General features: G+C 49.1%; 1 long non-coding RNA gene across 1 annotated transcript; it reads left to right on the top strand.

Annotated features, from left to right (window-relative positions):
• The first annotated feature begins 3,540 nt into the window (after positions 1-3,540).
• LOC115659104 lies at positions 3,541-20,287 on the top strand. The gene is made up of 3 exons (XR_004002448.1): positions 3,541-3,638; positions 13,706-13,710; positions 20,278-20,287. It is a non-coding gene; the product is annotated as an uncharacterized LOC115659104 (long non-coding RNA).
• Positions 20,288-20,935: the final 648 nt, after the last annotated feature.

Here is a 20,935-nt window from a genome sequence, read left to right as displayed (position 1 = left end):
ACTGATTCTGGAGCACCCCTAATGGCTTCTACTTACACTTGTATTACTGACATAAATGTTCTTTTCTTAACTCCAGACAGAGAAATAATACATGCAAACAAATGGGATGAACATACTCAGATCATAAGCTTTGTAGGGATACCTTACAAGAGACCTTTCGCATAAAGCATATTCCAGTTACATTATATTCACTCATAAGCATATTTCCATAAACATATGGAGTGTAATGTCACATTGACCATTAATTACATCTCCTACGTGGAGGAATCAGCTCCCTGCTTATGATAGAGCATGACCCAGGAGCTACCTCCTATGGGCCAGTGCTGTGGCTGCCAGAAGAGATCAGCTGCAGCTCTTTGCAGAGCTGCATTTCAATTCAAACCATGAATGCAGCAGTGAGTGATGGGTAGGATGAGGGGTGCTCAGCCCAAAGGAAAAACTATGGGGAGTCCCTGTAGCACTTCAGAGACTAACACATTTGGCAGATATTTAGCCTCTGACAATATCCTGCCAAATGTCCCTCTGCCATGATGGAGGAAGGATGGGGGTAGACAAGATGATCCTGGATCAATGTGCTGTCTCTTGGGAAAGATGGCCTGTAACCCTGCATTGCATAGCATAACATCTTGTGATGTTTGCAGTGTTTTTGTCCCAGCATATTAGAGGGACAAGGTGGGTGAGGTAGTTGTTTAGTTGGTCCAATAAAAGATCTCGCCCACCTTGTCTCAGGTCTTTTCAAATGCTGACTCAACAGAACTTGTCTGGTGAAAGTACAAGGTACATAGATCAGCTGAGGATAATTGCTGGAGGAAATAGTGGAAGAGGAGAGTTTATCCATATATGATGGACATGTCCCCTATTATATTGGATGTGATATCCTAATCAGTTAGTAACTCTTGCATACAGATTACCAAATGGTGATTTTTGGAAATTCTCCTATCCTCTTTCTAGCAGAAACAGCTGTGCTCAAAGAAACTAAGAATTGATCTGACTTGCTAGCTGGTTGATAGCCTTATAGGATAAAGAAATTGAGAGGAACAGTTTTTTAATAATTTTTAAAAAAAAAAAAAAAACCTAGTTGCCCTTGGAGGAAAAAATGGTATCAAGCAAGCTAGACAGATACCAAATACAGACTTAAACATTTAGTCACCATTTACCCATGCAGCAGAGTGCCCTGGCCTGTACAATTCCATTGTTTAAGTCTTCAGTGATAGGTTTGACAGTCTGGATTTGTGAATATGAACTGACATGTTTGTATCCAGCCTGCTATAACATAGAATCAGAGAAGATTAGGGTTGGAAGAGACCTCAGGAGGTCATCTAGTCCAACCCCCTGCTCAAAGCAGGACCAGTCCTCAATTAAATCATCCCAGCTAGGGATTTGTCAAGCCAGGCCTTAAAAACCTCTTAGGATGGAGAATCCATCACCTCCCTAGATAACCCATTTCCATGACTCTTTGGAGCCCTCCGGTAATTGAAGGTCTGCTATCAAATCCCCCCTCACTCTTCTCTTCTGTGGACTAAATGAGCATAGTTCCCTCAGCCTCTTCTCATAAGTCATGTGCCCCAGCCCCCTAAACATTTTCATTGCCCTCTGCTGGACTCTCTCCAATTTGTCCACATCCTTTCTGTAGTGGGGGGAACAAAACTGAATGTAATACTCCAGATGTGGCCTCACCAGTGCCACAGAGGGGAATAATCACTTCCTTTGTTCTGCTGGCAATTCTCCAACTAATACAGTCCAATATGCCATTAGCCTTCTTGGCAACAAGAGCACACTGCTGACTCATATCTAGCTTCTCATCCACTGGAAACCCCTGGTCCTTTTCTGCAGAACTGCTGCTCAGCCAGTCATGAGCCAGAGTATCAATTCCTGCTGCTGCTTCCCTCCTCTGCATAGGTCATAGATTCCAAGGTGAGCAGGGACCACTGTGATCATCTAGTCTGATCTGATGTATCGCACAGGCCCAAGAACTTCCTCAGATAATTCCTAAAGCAGATCTGGTCTCCATCTGCTGGAACCACCAGCACTATTCTGCAGGGAAAGGATTTGGGTGGGACCAAGCCCTGGTCTGACCCAGATCATCACCTGCCAGATCTCTGCTGGTATCAGCCTCAGGGCTGCTGCTGCGAGGAGACCAGTGTGTACTGCCCTGGAGCAGGTTGCATCTGCCCACGGAGAAGCATTGCTACAAGTTGGAGCTTTTGTCATTAATCCTGACTGAGCTGAAACTGCCCCCCCCCCCCGCAGAAAAAAAAATCTTGCACCTCCTGCTCTACCCTGAATGTGCCTGTCCCACAGTCCTCTTCCAGCTGGAACAATGCAGCCCACCTGCCTGCACAGCACACCTTGGCCTGCTCTGACATCTGGACACTTTTAGCTCTGACCAAAACTAAGACTGACTGGCCAAATCGTGATTCCCTCAAGATAACCAGCATTTTAGAATGAAAAGCCAGGCTCCCTCCCTCTCACTTCCCCCTTTGCTGAATTTAATTCTCACAAACTATCTCAGATATTTCTATTACTGTCTAGATCAGTGGTTTTCAGCCTTTTTAGGCTTGGGACCCATTTGCAAATGTTTACAGCCAATAAATAGTCAGGGGGTGGAGGCTCTGGGGTGATTTCAGTCAAGTCCTGCCCAGCACTCACCCCACTGCGATGGCTCCTGCAGCTCCTCTGCTGTGGGGCTGGCTGGGCTTGGCTCTTTGCTCCAGGGTTGCAGCACAGCTCAGGTTTGGCCTGACTGGACTACATTTATGCAAGTGGAGTTGTAACCGGGAGTTGTCACTCACATTTCTTACCTGGACTCCCGTCATCATGGCAGCTGGGCCAAACCGGAGTGGTGCTGGGACCCCAGAGGTTGAAGTGCCTGGAGCAGTGAGGGACAGGTGCTGCCAAGTGACCCTTTGAAACATTCTGGTGACCCCAGTTTCGGGTCCTGACCTATGGGTTGAGAAACCCTGGTTTACAGGATCTAACCGCCCTTACTACAGTAAACTCATTGCTTCTTGTCCTATCCTCCAAGATTAACTAGAACAATTTCTCCCTCCTCCTTGTAACAACCTTCTATGTACTTGAAAACTGTTATCGTGTCCCCTCTTCTCTTTTCCAGACTAAACAAACCCAGTTTTTTTCAATCTTCCCTCATAGGTCATGTTTTCTAGACCTTTCATCCTTTTTTTTGCTCTTCTCTAGACTTTCTCCAATTTGTCCACATCTTTCCTGAAATGTGGCACCCAGAACTGGGCGCAATACTCCAGCTGAGGCCTAATCAGTGCAGAGTAGAGGAGAAGAATTACTTCTCGTGTCTTGCTTACAACACTCCTGCTTATACATTCCAGAATGATGCTGGGTTTTTTGTTGTTATTTTTTTTTGCATTAGTGTTACACTATTGACTCATATTTAGCTTGTGATCCACTATGACCCCCAGATCCCTTTCCGCAGTGCTCCTTCCTAGGCAGTCATTTCCCATTTTGTATGTGTGCAACTGATTGGTCCTTCCTAAGTGGAGTACTTTGCATTTGTCCTTATTGAATTTCATCCTATTTACTTCAGACCATTTCTCCAGTTTGTCCAGATCATTTTGAATTTTAATCCTATCCTACAAAGCACTTGCACTGTCTCCTAGCTTGGTATTGTTGACAAACTTTTTAAGTGTACTCTCTATGCCATTATCTAAATAATTGATAAAGATATCAAACAGAACTGGACCCAGAACTGATCCCTGCGGGACCCCACTTGTTATGCCCTTCCAGCAGGACTTTGAATCTCGAATCAGTACTCTCTGGGAATGTTTTTCCAACCAGTTATGCACCCCTTTATAGTAGCTCCATCTAGGTTGTAGTTCCTTAGTTGATTTATGAGATCATGAAACACAGTATCAAAAGTCTTACTAAAGTCAAGATAGACCACATTTTACCGCTTCCCACCTTCTTCACAAGCCTTGTTACCCAGTCAAAGAGAGCTATTAAGTTGGTTTGACACAATTTGTTCTTGACAAATCTGTGCTTACTTATCACTTTAGTATCTTCTAGGTGTCTGCAAATTGATTGCTTCATTATTTGCTCCATTATCTTTCTGGGTACAGAAGTTAAGCTGACTGGTCTGTAATTCCCCAGGTTGTCCTCTTCCCCCTTTTTATAGATGGGCACTATATTTGCCCTTTTCCAGTCCTCTGGAATCTCTCCCGTCTTCCATTACTTTTTGAAGATATTCAGTAATGGTTCAGATATCTCCTCAGCCAGCTTCTTGAGTATTCTAGGATGCATTTCGTCAGGGCCTGGTGCCTTGAAGGCATCTAACTTGTCTTAAGTAATTTTTAACTTCTCCTTTCCTTATTTTAGCGTCTGATCCTACCTCATTTTCACTGGCATTCACAATGTTAGACGTTCTATCACAACTAAGTTTTTGGTGAAAACAGAAGCACTTCTGCCATTTCCACATTTTCTGTTATTGTTTCCCCATCTCATTGAGTAGTGGGCCTACCCTGTGAATGTACATTGTTGTTAAAGAAATTATCCATATATATGGATCCTATGGCCCTATTTTATAGGGTTTCTCTCTGTGTTTTGGGAGGCAGATGACACGTTCCTTCCGAGACAGTTTCTGCCAGGCCCTTCCAGTGCCTCCCCCGTGTCTAATAAACTGGCTCAGTGTCTCCAGTAGCAGCCAGTTATCCGTCCCTGAGGGAGGATCTGACAGCATTTTGCAGACTGGTTTAATTGCTCCTCACCACACCCTAGGGCGACAGGTCCCTGTGATGACCCTGCTTGTTCAGATAGAGGCAGAGAGCGGGGGAATGACACATGCATGGTGGCACAGTTGGGAATAGACCCGGGTGGCATGAGTAACTAAAACCCTGGTGAAGCCAGTTAGCAGTCTCACAATGCATAACCTGCGTTAGTCACCAATGCTCCATTGTGGCTTCATCCCCATGGGGTTTATCTGCAGAGGGTTTAATTGGAAACTTTCCTCTTAAGGCTGCAGCACGTTTTTAGCAGAAGGAGAATAATTTATAAAGTTCACTGTGGGAAAGTGAATAGAGGAGAAATAGGAGCTGCAGGCGGCCATGGCAATGGACACATGATCAGCGGGAGGCAGCTCGCCCTGGCTCCCAGGAGGAACCACAGGAAGCCAGGTGAACTCAGCATGGGAAATGCTTCTTACTGGGAATCAGCTGTGACAGATGCAGGGACTGTCGTGGTTTGGAGGGACTGGCCCTGCCCAGAGCGGAGCTCCCCCCAATTCTGCAGCATTTGCTTTGAGCCCATCTCTAGTTACCAGTGGCTTTTCTGCACCTCCTGCTGGTAACCCCAGTAATAACACCCAGTCAACCCCCCGTGTCTGGGCCTGCTTTCCCAGGCTCTGGTTAGCTTCGTGAGGATTTTAGAGAAACAAAAATCAGCTGCCACAAAAGGTGCGTGTTAATTATAGATATCTGTGTAACAGTGAATCTAGTGGTTAGAGTGACGGCTGGGTGGCAGGACGCCTGGGTCCTCATCCCAGCTCTGGGCAAGAGTGTGATCTAGTGGTTAGATCAGAGGCCTCCTGGTTCTTCTCCTGGTTCTATCACTGACTCACTGTGTGACTCTACGAGCAATTCACGGTGCTGCCTCGTGCCTCAGTTTTCCCCTCTGTCACATGACTAGTCCCAGTGTCCCGAGGGTGCAGGGAGGCATGGCTAATGTGCTGGGGGAAACGTGCCAAGCACCTCAGGTGCTATGTGCCCAGCTGCCTGTATGCACTCACTAGCTCTGGCAGCACAGAGTGCCAGCTGGAAGCCGGGAACAGGGCTCATAGTGCCAAAGTCACCAGCTCCACTTGGCCCTATGTAGGTCATCAGCAGCTGCTTGAGCCCTGTGTCACAGGGGGGAGCAAGAGCCAGTCAGGGGGCTTCTCTCCAGCCTGCGTCTCTCCAGCCATGTCTGGCTTCAAAGGGCAGTGACCTGTGGGTGGATGGGTGCTGTCTGCCTGTGGGACCCAGAGCCCATGGCCAGCCCCAGGGGACTCTGACAAGACCCTCCTGCTCTGCTGCTAGGACCAGATTTTCAACAGCCTTCCAGATAGGTTGGCAAAGCCCTAGGGGAACCTGAGCCTCACGTGGGGTGTCTGCACCCAGCACCCTGGGCTTGGAACCAATCAGAGCCTAGGGCTCAGGCTAAACTTGACCATCCCCAGAGAAACCTATGGTTGGGGCCTGTCTCGATCAGCCATGAAGGGAGGTTAGGACCCACGGGAACAGTCAGTCCCTGCTTCCACCTGGGTCACCTGAACCTCAGCGTCAGCTGGGCTGTGTTTCCTTTGCTCTCCTTGCCTCCTGCACTTGCTAATAGCCAAGCCTCCGAGCTGGATAGTCCAGCCCCATGTCCTGGGGTTACCAGCCCATCTTGCCTGCTGCAAGCAGGTACCTGCAGGAGAAATGGGACAAGGCAGCCTATCGCCAGCACAGGAGCAAGGTATGGGAGTGGGCGCAGTTGGATAGGGCTGAATGAGGTAGGAGCAAGGAGCCCTGGCCCCTAGTCTGGAAGTTCCAGGCATGCCAGGGATATGTGATCAGGCCCTAGAGAATCTACTCTGTGTGTGTAGCTGGAGATGGGGAATCTAGTGGGTCTCTGTGGAAATTTCTACAAGGGGCTGCGTGGTCCAATGGAGCAGGTGCTGGCCTGGAGCCCAAAGACCTGGGTTCTTGGCCTTTCCTGTCCACATACCTGAGCTGCTGTGTGAACTTAAGCAGCGAGCCCTAGCTTTGCATTAATCCAGGTTTGTAACTGCACTGACCAGCCGCTGTCAAATATCTCTGGCAGAAGTGTGGAGCAGAGCCATGCGTGTGCTGGTCTCTGTTGAAAGCTGTCAGGTTTGCTAGAGCCAGTTAGCCTGCTCCGTGCACTGCTGTGGCCTGCTGAGCAAACATTCTGATGGTGCCTGCCACACAGATGGCTGCCTGAGTCTGCAGAAAGCCTGAAGCAGAGTCTCACAAGGCAGGACACCCTGACCATTAGTAACCTCTCTGGGTGGCAGCTCTAATGGCCAGTGGAGACATTTCAGTGGCACTATGAACAATGCACTGATGATCATTTCAGCGCATGGCATGGGGCAGGGGAGGGAGTGGAGCCTGGGGGTGGGAATGGGGAGCTGCTCCAGGGCAGGAAATGCAGCAGGAAGAAAAGAGGAAGGACAGCAGTTTGGGGATGGACACAGGAAGCGGCAGGGGGAGGAGGCTGGGCAAGGAAGTGATCCAACGTGGGAGTTGCCTACCCAGCACTGCTCAGGGTGACAGTGAGATGGGGACAAGTAGAGAGGAACCCTGAGTGCAGAGGGCAGCTTGGCCCCCGGATGGCTGTGCATCCCTGCCTGGGCCAGCAGGGGGAGCCCTACAGTGCACTGGCGGGGAGCAAGCCCTCAATGCCGATTCTGGCCCATACCCCAGGATTAATCATGTCTAAGGCTAAGATTTAGTCATGGATATTTTTAGTAAAAGTCATGGACAGGTCACAGGCAATAATGAAAAAACCATGGAAGCCCGTGACCTGTCCCTGACTTTTACTAAAAATACTCCTTGTGGCTCTCAGTTCCAGGGTCCCCCTTAGCTGCGAGGTTCCCTCCTGATGCCCATGGGGGCCTGAAGCTGTGGGGATTCCCCCTGTCACCAGCAGCTGCCAGGAACTCTGGGGCTCCCTCTCCTGCCAGGGTGGACAGGAAAAGCAGGAGTCCCCCCTGCCATCTGCGGGGAGTTTCCCCTGCCGACTGTGGTGGCTAGGAGCTGCAGAAGGCTCCCGCCACCTGAGGCAGCTGGTGCACCCCACAGTTCCCAGCCTCTGCAGACAGCAGGGGATCCTGCAGCTCCCAGCCCACGCTGGCTGACGTCACAGAGGTCTTTGAACCTCATTGATTCTGTGACCTCCATGACTAAATCGCAGCCTTAATCATGGCATTTGCTGGGGCCTGTGTGCAGGAGCTGGGGAGCTGTTCCCAGTGCTTGGGGGCAGAGCTGTGGCTGGCAGCACCCACCTTGGGGCACCCAGGGCAAAAGGCTTCAACTCTTCATTAAAGAGCCACCGCTACTAGGCAGCCCTGCTCCCACTCCCTAGGTGGCCATGACCCACTGAGGGGGAGGTGGTGGTGGTGGGGAATTATCCCTGCATTGTTTCGGGGGTGGGGGTCAGCAATCCAGCACAGAGCGTCCCATGAGAAAGAGGCTGATCAGAGCGGCTCTGACTGTGCGATGTGCTGGTGCTCACTTTGGGCACAAGCAACAAAGGGGGCCATTTGCGGCTCCCGAATGCTGGGCATTGCTCCAGGCCAAAAGTGAGTGGCATGGCTCAGGGCGGCCGTGGGGCCAGCAGGACCTGAGGGCTGGTCCTGCACTGTGAAAGCTGGGGTGAGCCTGGGCTCTAGCTGCCAGCGCTCCCGGAGCTGGCTCTGTGTACCCAGCCCTGCAGCCCTTGTGACTCTCCGGTCCACAGGTGGATTCGGCTTCCCCAGCCGTGGATACCCAAGGGCAGCAGCCCCCCAGCCACCTGCAGCTCAACCTGAAAAGAATGCAGGTGAGCAACCTCTGGGGCAGCGTGTGGGCTGGCTGCTCTGGCAGGCGGGCGTTGCTGGGGAGCCCAGTGAAACTGGAGGGAGGTGTTTTGGGGAAGACCCATCCCCAAGGATTTGCTGCTGCAGCCCAGGGCTCGCCGGAGTAGGGCCGAACAGAAGGCCTCAGCCTGAAGGCCTGACATTGTCAGACTCCCACTGATATCAGGTTGGGGCCCTTTCAAGGACACAGCCCCTTACCAAAGGAGACCCCCCCAGTGGGCCCTTGGTACTGGCCCCAGAAACTCCTGATGGCAACCCTGACAGGGGATTTCCTGGCCTGGGCCTTGGGATGGGAGGGGCACAGGGAGCTCCCTTTCATCTCCTCCACCTCACTGCTCATCCTGCTCAAAGCCCCACCTGGCAGGGGGTTGGCCATGGCCTTCCACCTGCCTTTTGCATGTGAGTGATGTAATCACCCAGACATGGGCATTGGCGAGCCAGCAGGGGGTGCTCTTCCCTCAGGGTCACTACTGACCCAGTGCCCCGGCATGGCGTTAGGGTGCTGTGCTGCTGGAGGGCCCTTCTGCTGGCTGCTCCTGTCACGTGTGATCATTAAAGATCCCCTGGCACATTTCCCAAGGCTGCTGTGTTAGCTCTGGGGGCCTGGGCAATTCCAGCTCAGGGGCTGCCAGCAGGTTCAGTCTGATACATTAGTCCACTTCCATTCCTCTCCTAAGCCCCAGAGCTGGTTGCATTGCACTGGAGCCTCATCCTGAGACGGTTTGTAATATGCTTTGTTGTGAGAGGGGCAGAGAGCTGGCAGAGCTGATGGGGTGACTGACTGATGACACGATCTGTTAGTTGCCTCAAGGAGGGGTCAGCTTTATGCTCTGAATTTTGTCCCTCTCTAGACTAGACAGAGCGCCAACAGAGAGAAAGAGACAACTGCATTCGCTCTGCCAGGCTGGTCACCATTGTGCAGTCCAGGGGGGCACATGGACAACTGGAACAGCTACAGAAGCAGGTCTGTGCCGCTGGCAGGGCATGGGGCTGGCAGTGAGAGTTGGGAACGGCTGGCGGGGGGCAGGATCCACAGGACAAAGGGACCCCTGAGTGGGGAGGAGCCAGCCAGTTCCCCCACCCAGTAACATCATCTCAGCCCCTTCCTTGGGTCTGTTTGGACAAGGAAGCGGCCCATGAGCCAGGACTGACTGCAGACGCTGACTAGACCCATAGTGGGCCACAGCCCCTCTGGCCTTAACTTACTCTAACATATCTGGATCTTTCAGTCCCTGTGACAGGGGTCCTGTGTTAGCCAGGAAATCTGGGGCAGAGCAGGGGACAGCCTGCAAGAGCAGCTCAGCGCCTGAGGACACGCTCCAAACGGCCCGGGGAAGCTCCGTAGGCTGGGACACTTAAAACTAGATCGGCTGAAGCTACAGCTGAAGTGCTGGAGGGTGAAAGTCCCACCCATCCCAGGCCTCTCTGGGGCCTGGGTCGTGTGAGCCCAACAGACAGGTCTCCAGGCCTCTCCCAAGCGGCAGCATGTGGGGAGAGATGGGCCTGAGCCAGGACCCCAGGTTGGGACCGCTATGCGCTACAGGGATTTGTCATCCACAGCCAGGCTCTGGTGTGACTCAGACCCATCGCTGCTCTGGAGGGGGCAGATAGGAGCAAGCTGGGCAGAACATTCAGGAATCCCTGCAGCGAGTGCTGAATGCAGATGGATCCCGTTGCTCTGCTCCATACGCCCCATCTACCCTTTCCCCGGCTGCCCTACACCATTCCCTAAAGGAGACCCTTCAATGTCTTAGTGCTTCTCAGGCCAGCCATAGTAGTGCCTGTCCTGCTGTCTGCCCAGCCTCTACTGCATTTATAACATCCACCAGATACAAAACCACAATTGACCCTAGAATCGGCCATGAAAGGTCTGATCCACCCCTTCTTCTTTCCCCCACATCCTCCTCCTCTGTCCCTGTCCCAGGCTCCTTCCCTGGCTGCTTGGGAAGGGTTGTGTGAAGAGGTGAGAACTTCGGGGATTGGTCTGATTCCCTGCAGCAGGGAGTTCCACCGCTGGAGCCACCCACTTGCCATATTCCACCCCCTGGCTCCCAGCTGTCTGATGGGCCACAGCTGGAGAGAGTGGGGTGCAGGGCCTGATTCCAGCCCACAGGACCCGTGGGTGCAGGGCCAGCTTTAAGCCGATTCACCCGATTCCCCGGAATTGGGCCCTGTGCCTAAGGGGGCCCCACTCCGGGGGTCTTTGGCACCATTTTGGTGGTGGGAGGTACTTCAGTGCCACTGAAAAGCCGGAGCGGACCTCCTGCTGCCGAGTATTCCAATCAGGCCCCCGTGGGTCATAAAGCCGGTCCTGCCCAGGTGAGGAGCAGGATGATGGAGCATGGGCAGCACTGGGGCAGTCCGTGTGGGATGAACAGAGCTCCATTTGCCCCAGCTGGGCTTCCTGGAGCTGAGGGAGGGCCTGGAGAAATGGGGGGTGGGAGATGGGGCCTACGGGTCCCAGCTGGCAGTGGATGGATTGATTGGTCTTCCCCCCTGCTCATCTCAGCCCAGCAAAGGGCGAGGGGCAGGAGAACCCTGCATCAGGGAGAATGCTGAGCCGCTGCTGGCCCAGTAGCATTGGGGAGGGACCTCAAGGTGGTGGAGCCTGCAGAGAGGGCTGGCCCAGGAGGGAAGGTTAAAAGGGCACCACGGCCCCTCCGCTTGTTCTCTGTCCCCAGCCTGAGCAGTGAGAGGCATCGCCGGGAGCTGGCACAGATTGGGGTGGAAAACCATCGGCTCGTGGGGCGGCTGAGGCAGCAGCAGTCGGAGTACGCCCGGGAGCCCTGGGAGGGCCACTGGGAGAGGGTGGAGCTCATCCGCAACGGCATCGCCCGCTACCCTCGCAGCATGCGGGCCCTGCAGGTAATGGGTTGCCAGGGAGGCCAGGGCGCGGGAAGGGTCGCTGCTGCCTCACGCCAGCCCCTAGGGACAGCCTGGGCCGAGCAGTGGTTGAGTCGCTGCTGGGCTGGGAGGGCAGGGAGATCCTTAGAGCCACTGCTATTCACCCCTGACATCGCCCTCTTTGCCCTCCCACTTGCTCCCTCCCTGTGGTGCCCACACTCCCTTCCCTCCCCCGCCGTGCTCCCTTCTGGCCCCCCCACTTTCCCTCCCTGACTCATCCCCACACTCCCAATGCTCCCCATCTCAGCACCCCTCTCCTGTCCTAGGGAGGGGGGAGCCCTGGTCCAAGGCTGCCTGTCCCAGCTGGGTTGTACATGCTCCACTGGGGTCGGGTGGGGCTAGAGAGACACAGGCACAGATACGCTGGATCCTCTGAGGTGGGGAGCACCCACAATTCCCATTGGCTCCAGCTGGAGCCCTGTGTGCTCAGTTGGAAACGCAGCCCCTGAGAACGCAGGGGCAGGGGACAGGTGGGGCAGAAATTCATAGATTTCACATCAGACAGGCCCACAGTGACCTACTCTGGCCTCCTGCATAGTGCAGGCCAGAGAGCCTCCCCCAGGAGCCCAGAGGAGATCCTCTGGAAAGACACCCAGTCTTGACTTACAGATCTCGAGTGATGAGGAACCCAACCTGGCCCTAGGGCCTCTGTCCCAAAGGTCAATTCCCTTCACTGTAAGAACATCTCACTTCGTGTCAGCCCAGTCCCACAAGTGCCCTAGAGCGCCCAGGCCCTGTCCCACTGAGCGCTGACAGAATTCACAGCTCTGCTGCCCCCAAGGAACACTGCACACCAGATTGCAAGTTACACCGCAGACTCCCCGCTCACAGCACGTGGATACGTTTGTAGTCAAAACAAAAGAGGATAATTTAACAGAGAGCAGAGATTCGAGAAGAAGCAAGTCAATTTAATGGCACCAAATGGTTACACATGACGGTTCCCTCCCCACTCTGAATTTTAGGGACCCACATGAAAGACCTCCTATGCTTATTTCTACCAGCTTAGACTAAAAACTTTCCCAAGGCACATATTTCTTCTTGTCCTTGGACAGTTTGCTGCCACCACCAAGTGAGTTAGACAAAGATTCAGGAAAAGGACCATTTGGAGTTCCTGTTTTCCCCAAATATCCTCCCAAGCCCCTTCACCCCCTTTCCTGGGGAGGCTTGAGAGTAACCAAAGTGAGCACAGACCAGACCCTTGAGTTTTTGGGACACTAAAACCCCAAACAGATTCTTAAAAACAGAACTTTTATTATAAGGGGGAAAAAGTAAAAGAAGCACTTCTGTAAAATCGGGATGAAAGGTAATTTTACAGGCTAATAAGAGTTAAAACACGGAGGATTTTCCTCTAGGCAAAACTTTACAATTACAAAAAAAACAGGAATAAACCTCCCTCTTAACAAAGGGAAAATTTACAAGGTAAAACAAAAGATACTCTAACACATTTCCTTGCTATTACTTACTATTTCTGTAATACTAGATGTATCATTTCAGTAGGAGCTGGATTACTTGCTTGATCTCTCCCTTTGTCTCCCGAGAGAACACCCACAGAGCACAAAACAAAGCCCCATCCCCCTGATTTGAAAGTATCTTCTTTCCCCATTGGTCCTTCTGGTCAGGTGCCAACCAGGTTATCTGAGCTTCTTAACTGGGTGTTGATTATTTTCCTTGCTGTTGTCTCTGGAGGACTAATATCTGGCTGATTCCCCAACTTACAGCATGTTTTAGTGACAATCATACAACACAATTCTCAACACTACATATGCATTAATGATATACATATATGGATAGAGAAATGACTTTCAGCAGATCATAACCTTTCCCCTGATACCTTACAAAGCATGCTTTATATGGCTTTATATGTCATATATAAATGGGGGATATGGGGGTTACAGGGCACTCCCCCAAGGTACAGAATGTCACAGCCTCCATTGAGAAATAGACAGCGTACTCAATCTACACACACCCAGGCTAGTAGAGAAGTGTCTCCTGCCTGAAAGAAACTTGTTGAACACTTGCTGGTGCCCAGCCCCATGTCGCAGTGTTAAGAACATGACCCCCAGTATAGATACATAACTCCAATATAGAAAGAAAGAAGAAAACTCTTCAATGAACTTTAACTTGTATTTACAAAACATTCTGAATAAAAAACACTCTGTGGTCTTAAAACATGATTTTCCTTGCTTTAAGTTTTGAAAATTCAGTCACTAGTTCTTTTAGATCCAGTTTTCCAGCTATTTCATGCTCTATTGACATTGTGGCAAGTCCAACAAATCTCTCTTGCACCATTGTTCAACGCAGATATGTTTTTATCAATTTTAACTTTGAGAAGCTACGTTCCCCACTAGCTACAGAAACTGGCAAAGTTAAAAGAATGCACAGAGCTATAAAAATGTTTGGAAAACAGTCTGTGAGTTTATTTTCACAAACAAACTTCAGTACTTCTTCAGGAGTGGAATGTTTCTTAAGTCGTCTTGAAAAAGCCTGAAGCTCACTACACAAATCTGTAGCATCAATGTCTTTTGAATTTTCATGAGTCAATGCCGACTTCAGGTTTATACAAAATTCTCTTACCTGTTTTGCTGTTTTCTTTTGCAAGCTGTGGATACCATATAGAAGCCAAATACTGATTCTAGCTGCTGCATCTGATGAAATCTTTCAGCAACCAAGTGAATAGCAGTATCAAGGACTGCAAAGTAGAAATTCACTTTGAACCTTTGTTTTGGGTTCTGAATGGGTGTGTCTCATCCTTCATATGAAAACTGCTGCTTCTTTTGCAGAATGCAAACTGTCTCTGGTTCAAATTCTGTCAGAAAGTCTATTTCTTCAGCAAGGTCAAGAGAATCTACGAGTGTACTTTTGAACCCTTCATCACTCCTGAATTCCTCCAGAATATTTTTAGTTTGCTGCAGTTTTTGAATAGCAATTCAAGTTCTTTTCCTGAAGCTGCTTACTAGTGAGGTTAATCTCAAAAAGGATATTATACCACAAAATGAGAGAAGTCACAAATTTGAACTTGGAAAGGCCTTTTGCAAGAGCTTCTGCATATGAATGTGCTGTATTGCCAGATGATCCAATAAAGGTGGTATCATCAGAAATTTCAATTAGGGCATCTTAAATGTTTCCAAGTTCATAGTGAAGAGGCTTCAAAGTATCAGTGCGACTCTACCATCTTGTCTAAGTGGTTTCACAGTTAGAGAATTCACATGGCGAGTCAGAATCTCCCAACGGCGTGTTGAGCCTGAGAAAAACACATAAACACATTGCAGCAGGTCAAAGAAACTGCTTGCCTCTAAACAACATCTAGCAGCATCATTGATAACCAAATTCAGAGACTGCACACTGCAAGGAATGAAAAAGGCCCTAGGATTGATTTTCCATTATTCTCCTTTGCACACCATTGTCTTTACCCTTCATATTACTCACATTATCGTAGCCTTGGCCACATCAGTTTTCAACAGATAATGACATTGTTTCAAGCTCTTGTAGAATAGTTTCAGTCATAAATGCTCCAGTTGTCTCCTTCAGTGGTACGAAACCCAAAAAATATTCCTTTATGAGCACTTCAACATTATCTTAATCGGCAGACTTTTCCATATCCACAAAATGAATGATCACTGTCACTGTCACTTGTTCAACATGACTCACATCTGGTGTACAGTCCAGTATCATTGAAAAGTATTTTGCAGAATGGGCAGCTTCTACAATTTTCTTTCTCATGGCATTTGCTAGGATTTGAATCAGTTCATACTGCATATTTTTTCCTAAGTAATGAACCTGTGTTTCATGATCAGTAATTTTATGTAGATGCTCCTTCATGACTGGATTAAACACAGCTAGGTATTCAACAAATTTTAAAAGTTTCCTTTACCTGGAGTGTATAATTTTTCATTTCTGCCATGGCCACGGAATGCTAAATTTTGCCCACCGAAAACTCTCACTAAGCAATCAGATGCTCTAATATTTGTTGCCAATACTCTTCTTTTTCATTGATCACACACAAATTTTCTTCATCGAGAGATTTTCCGTTTTTCAATCATAATTCAAGTTTTTTTCCAATTTTGAAAACATTCGAAATGTTCTGTACTTCTTTCATGTGAAGAGAGAATTGAAATGTTTTCCAGTCCTTCGAACCATTTTCAGTAATTGATGTACCAGTTGCTTGATTCCTAAACAACTTGCAGCAAAAACAAAACACAGAGTCCTTCGACACTGAATATTGTAATCAACTTTGATTAATTTCTTCACCATTAATGAGGTTCCTCTTGTAATGCTGAGCAGAGAAGTTTCTTTTATTTCCATCCTTAGGGAAGGGAAATTCACAAACTTGTTCAGGTTCATGTTCCACAAGAATTTGCTGTACGCTGTCATCACATTTGGGCCATGAAGCTGGGTCCCCATACTGTAACTTGTTTGAAACTTCCTCATCCTTTCTTCCTTCTACTTCATTTACTTCAATTTCTGCATGTGTTTCTGAAAGTGAATAAATTTTCTTCACTTCCATTATCAGTCTGATGCTGTGAACTGCCTTCATCTAGAAGTAAGTTTCCATCATCTTGAGTTTCCAAACTGCTTTTTTGTGGATCTGAGCTACCCTCATCTCAAATAATGTACCTTCATCTTGATGTTTCACATGTGGATGTGAGCTAACGTCCTCTCCAAGTAAAATTCCTTCATCTGGATGCTGTAAACTGCTTCCATCTTTATTTGGATTAAAGAGAAGATATTTCAGGAAGGATCCCTGCTGTTTTGCTTGGTCCTTTTCCTTCTCAGCCTTTCATTTATGATATTCAGCCAGGGCCGCCAGGCTGGGGGGGAAAGAGGGGCAATTTGCCCCAGGCTCCGCAGGGCTCCCACGAGAGTTTTTTGCAGCCCCTGGAGCGGGATCCTTCACTCGCTCCAGGAGGCCCAGAAAACTCTCGCAGCGCCTGGACCCCTGGAGCTTCTTCCACTCCAGGTCATCGTCGGCAATTCGGTGGCGGGGGAGTCCGTCCACCCTGGGACCTGCCGTCAAAGTGCCCCGAAGATCCGCAGTGGCGGTCCTTCCTGCACTTTGGTGGTGGGTCCAGGGGCAAGTCTTCGCTGGCAATTCGTGGTGCAGGGTCCTTCTGCCCCGGGACCCGCCATCGAAGTGCTGAAGACCCCAGGCCTCCTGAATCCTCTGGGCGGCCCTGTACTCAGCTCCTGAGGATTTTCTTTTTCCTCTTTCTGCCATGGGGCATTTGAATATTGTTATGTACTGTCCTCCCAACTGCAAGCATTATAGCGTTAAGGATGACTGTCACAGCCATCACATGGCTGGTGATTTAAACCACATTGCAGCCATCCCAACACATCTTATCACTGCTTAAAAGTTCAATGATTAGTAACATACACTCACTTACCTATTAAAACAGTTAGTTACAGCATTTACACGGAAACACAATGACCTTTTTTGACATTATAACCCAACACTGGTTGTTTGGAAAGTAATCCCCTTCCTCATCGTTACCTGTTAGGAGTGTGACATCATCGCTTTCATAGTTTGTTAAGAGTTAATACTGTTACTTTTCTTTTATGGACCTTATTTATTACATGTGAACCAGTTATAACAAAGGAATGTTCATAATTACACAGCCTGATAATAGTGCTACAGTTTAATAACACTTAAAGATACTCACATTTTGGATTTATAATGCTGAAAGACATTATTCTTTGGCACCAAGAAACACAATTTTCCACAGTATTCGCTCAATTCTTAACCATCTACCTGCGATGTGTGTTAAAATGACCATTTGACATGTGTCAGCTCGTGATATCTCCACTCTACATGAATTTCCGGCTATGCGACCTTGATGTATATTCGAGTTAGGTGTCATTAGCATTGCAGCTCTTGCCGTCAGCAGATGTGTTTTCATTGTGGCTGAGTTATTGCATATCAAAATTGCGGAGTGGGTCATCTTGACTCTGTGGCAAATTGAAAAAAAATCGCTAAAATTATGTATTTTTGCAGTAAATAAAAGATTTGACATATTAATAAATTATCAGAAATGTAGAGAAATTAATTATAATTCATATTCCCTCCATACACGCATGGAAATTGAAATAATGACATCTTTGTTATTTTATTTGTATTTTTTTTCCATTTTTCTTTTTTTTTTTAATTTGATTTTTTCTCCCCTCAAATTTGGCACCCCATTTAACTTGTCACCCTAGGCGACCACTTGGTTCACCTATGTGGACGGGCTGCCCCTGAGGCTCAGGGCATCTCTATAACCCTGCACCCTCTTCCCTCTGGCACCGAGACACCCCTGGATCACAGCAGTCCTCGCACATCTCTGGGGGTCCCAGCTGGTCAGCAGAACCTAAAGTTTCCTTGATTGAACTAAGGTGTCCAGATGCTCCAGTGAGGGAAACACATCACTTTGTGCCAGGCCAGGCTTAGGGAGTGCTGTGCTGCCTGGTAGCAGTCTTTCAAGGGCAGGGTGGCTAATTTTTAATTACATCTCCTGGGGAAAAGGCCCAGGGGAGTTGTGCCTTTGACTTCAACAAAGCCAGGATTTTGCCCTGTGGGTTGAATGGCAGGAAGACGGAGGCTCAAAGAACCCCTCCTCCAAATAGTGGGAGAGATTCACAGAACCTGGCCGGCCCCCCTTGGCTCTGCATGCCTTGGAGATCCAAGTAGGGTTGCCAACTTTCTACTTGCAGAAAACCAAACACCCTTGCCCTGCCCCTCCTCTGAGACCCCGCCCCTACCCCATGCCTTCTCTGAGGCCCTGCCCCTTGCTCACTCCATTCCCCCTCCCTATGTCGCTTGCTCTCCCCACCCTCATGCACTCGCTCATTTTCACCAAGCTGGCTCAGAGGGTTGGGGTGCGGGAGAGGGTATGGGCTCTGGGCTGGGGCTGCAGACTCCGGGGTGGGGCCAGAAATGGGCAATTCAGGGCGTGGAAGGATGCTCCAGGCTGGGGCAGGGGGGCTAAGGGCTCCAGCTGGGGATGCAGGCTCTGGGGTGGGGCTGGGGATGAGGGGTTTGGGGTGCAGGAGGGTGCTCCAGGCTGGGATCGAGGGATTCAGAAGCCGGGATGAGGATCAGGCCTGGGGGTTGGGTCACAGGAGGGGGTCAGGGTCAGGGTTGACCTTACCATAGGGCAAACTGAGGCGGATGCCTCAGGTGCCAGACTGGATGGGGGTTGGGGGGGCGCCACTAGGACCCAGAGTGTAGAAAATTGTGTTTGCTGCTGGTGCATCTGTATTCTCTCTGCTCTAAATGCACAGAGATGGGGAAGTGCTGTGCTGGAGGAAGGAGGGCACAAGACACATAACAGGCAGGCAGGAGAAAAGGTGAGAGGGAATAACAGAAAGCAGCAGAGCTGCAGGGAGAGAGAGGAGGAGGAGCCTCTTATGTACCTCTCTAGCACCCCCGGGAGCCTGGACTGATTAACACCAGCTTCTTAGGGAGCTTCCTGTTTCCTGCTGCTTCCTTGAACCCACTTGAGGAGAACAGGCAGTCAACTGAAGTGGTAGGAGCCAGTTAGGCCCTTAAGACGCTGATATCTTCCTTCACTCAGGCCCTGCTACCAGTCTGCTTATTTGTCTCCTTCAACTGAGTGTTGAGAGCCACTATACTGGCACAGAACAGCAGTAATGAGTGAAAGAAGAAAACACCCCTCTGGGGCAGCATTCAGAAAAAGAAAGCAATCAAAGGAAGCTTTTCTATCTAAGCAGGAAGGAGCTTTCATGAGATACATAGATACAAATGTTCACAGTGAGCCTTCCAGCCCCAGTGAGGATGTGAGTGGTGAGGAGATGCCCGATCTTCCAGTTACTCAGAGTGCAGGTGACCTGGCAGCTACTGCGGCATCCATATCTCCATCTCAAATGGATGTAATCATGCACATTCCTGAAGAAAAGTGTAGATCAGAGAAGAGTGTGGTGGAGGCACAAGAAACAGCGGCTGCTGAGTTTAGTTCCTTAAGTCTAGATGGTCCAGAACTGTGGACCCACCTGAGCAGTAGCCTGAAGGACTTCCTTGTACTGCATGGGCTACACCAAGTGAAAAACTTCACGGTCCACAAAGACAATGAAAATAGAAGTTTCCATCCAACACGTTACTGGCATGAAATCCCCAACAGCGACAAAGTGAAGAGGCCATGGCGTATGTACCCAAAAACCCAGAATGCTGCATACTGTTTTTGTTGCAAACTCTTCCAGTCTAATGTTCCAGCCACATGGGGTTCTACAGGAACAAAGGACTGGAAAAATCTGGCTAGAAATCTGGCATACCATGAGAAGGCAGCAAATCACCAGAGAGGAAAGAGCTTGAGATGAGACTCAGGTTAAAGGGTCACCATAGATGATCAGCATCAAGAGAAGATTGCATCAGAGTCTCTTTCCTAGCAAAATGTTTTGAAAAGGCTCATTGGTATTGTGAGAATGCTTGCTACCCAAAACCTCGAACTGTGTGGCACTTCAGATCAACCTTATGTGCCAAACAATGGAAGCTTCCTTAAAATTGTAGAGCTGATGGCTGAATTTGATGCTGTACTCCAGGAGAATCTAAGAAGAGTCACCACTCAAGAAATGTACACACACCACTACCTTGGAAAAACAATTCAAAATGAGATCATACAGTTACTGGCAACAAAAGTCAAACAGAAGATTGTGGCAGATCTGAAGTCAGCAAGATATTACTCTGTTATTCTGGACTGCACACCTGACATCAGCCATACGGAAAAATGACTTTAATGGTGCATTTTGTAACAACAACAGAACCTAGTGAAAATGTCCCTGCAATGGTGACTGTCAGAGAGCATTTTCTAGAATTTATTGACATTGATGATACTACAGGAGTTGGTATGACAAATGTGCTTCTTAAAAAGCTGGAAGATATGGAAATTGCGATTGCTGACATGAGATGTCAGGGCTATGATAATGGTGCCAACACGAGAGGAAAGAACAGAGGAGTGCAGACACAGATACGAGAGTTAAACCCTCGAGGTTTTTTTGTCCCATGCAGTTCTCCTTCATTGAACTTGGTGGTCAATGATGCAGCATCAGCTTCTAGTGAGGCTGCTGAATTTTCTAATGTAATTCAAAGCATCTATTTATTTTTCTCTGCATCAACTCTTCGATGGCAAATTTTGAAGCAACATCTGGGAACATCCTCTCTGACACCGAATCCACTGAGTGCCACATGATGGGAAAGTCAAGTGGAGGCGATAAAGCCTATCAAACACCAAATTAGGAAGTATCAGAGGGGTAGCCGTGTTAGTCTGGATCTGTAAAAGCAGCAGAGAGTCCTGTGGCCCCTTATAGACTAACAGACGTTTTGGAGCATGAGCTCTCATGGGTGAATACCCACTTCGTCGGATGCATGTCATCCGACGAAGTGGGTATTCACCCACGAAAGCTCATGCTCCAAAATGTCTGTTAGTCTATAAGGGGCCACAGGACTCTCTGCTGCTTTTA

Source organism: Gopherus evgoodei, chromosome 10, assembly GCF_007399415.2.
Source record: "Gopherus evgoodei ecotype Sinaloan lineage chromosome 10, rGopEvg1_v1.p, whole genome shotgun sequence".
Lineage (NCBI taxonomy): Eukaryota > Metazoa > Chordata > Testudines > Testudinidae > Gopherus > Gopherus evgoodei.
The sequence above is the reverse complement of the archived record's forward strand: the minus strand, read 5'-3'. Positions and strand labels throughout refer to the sequence as shown.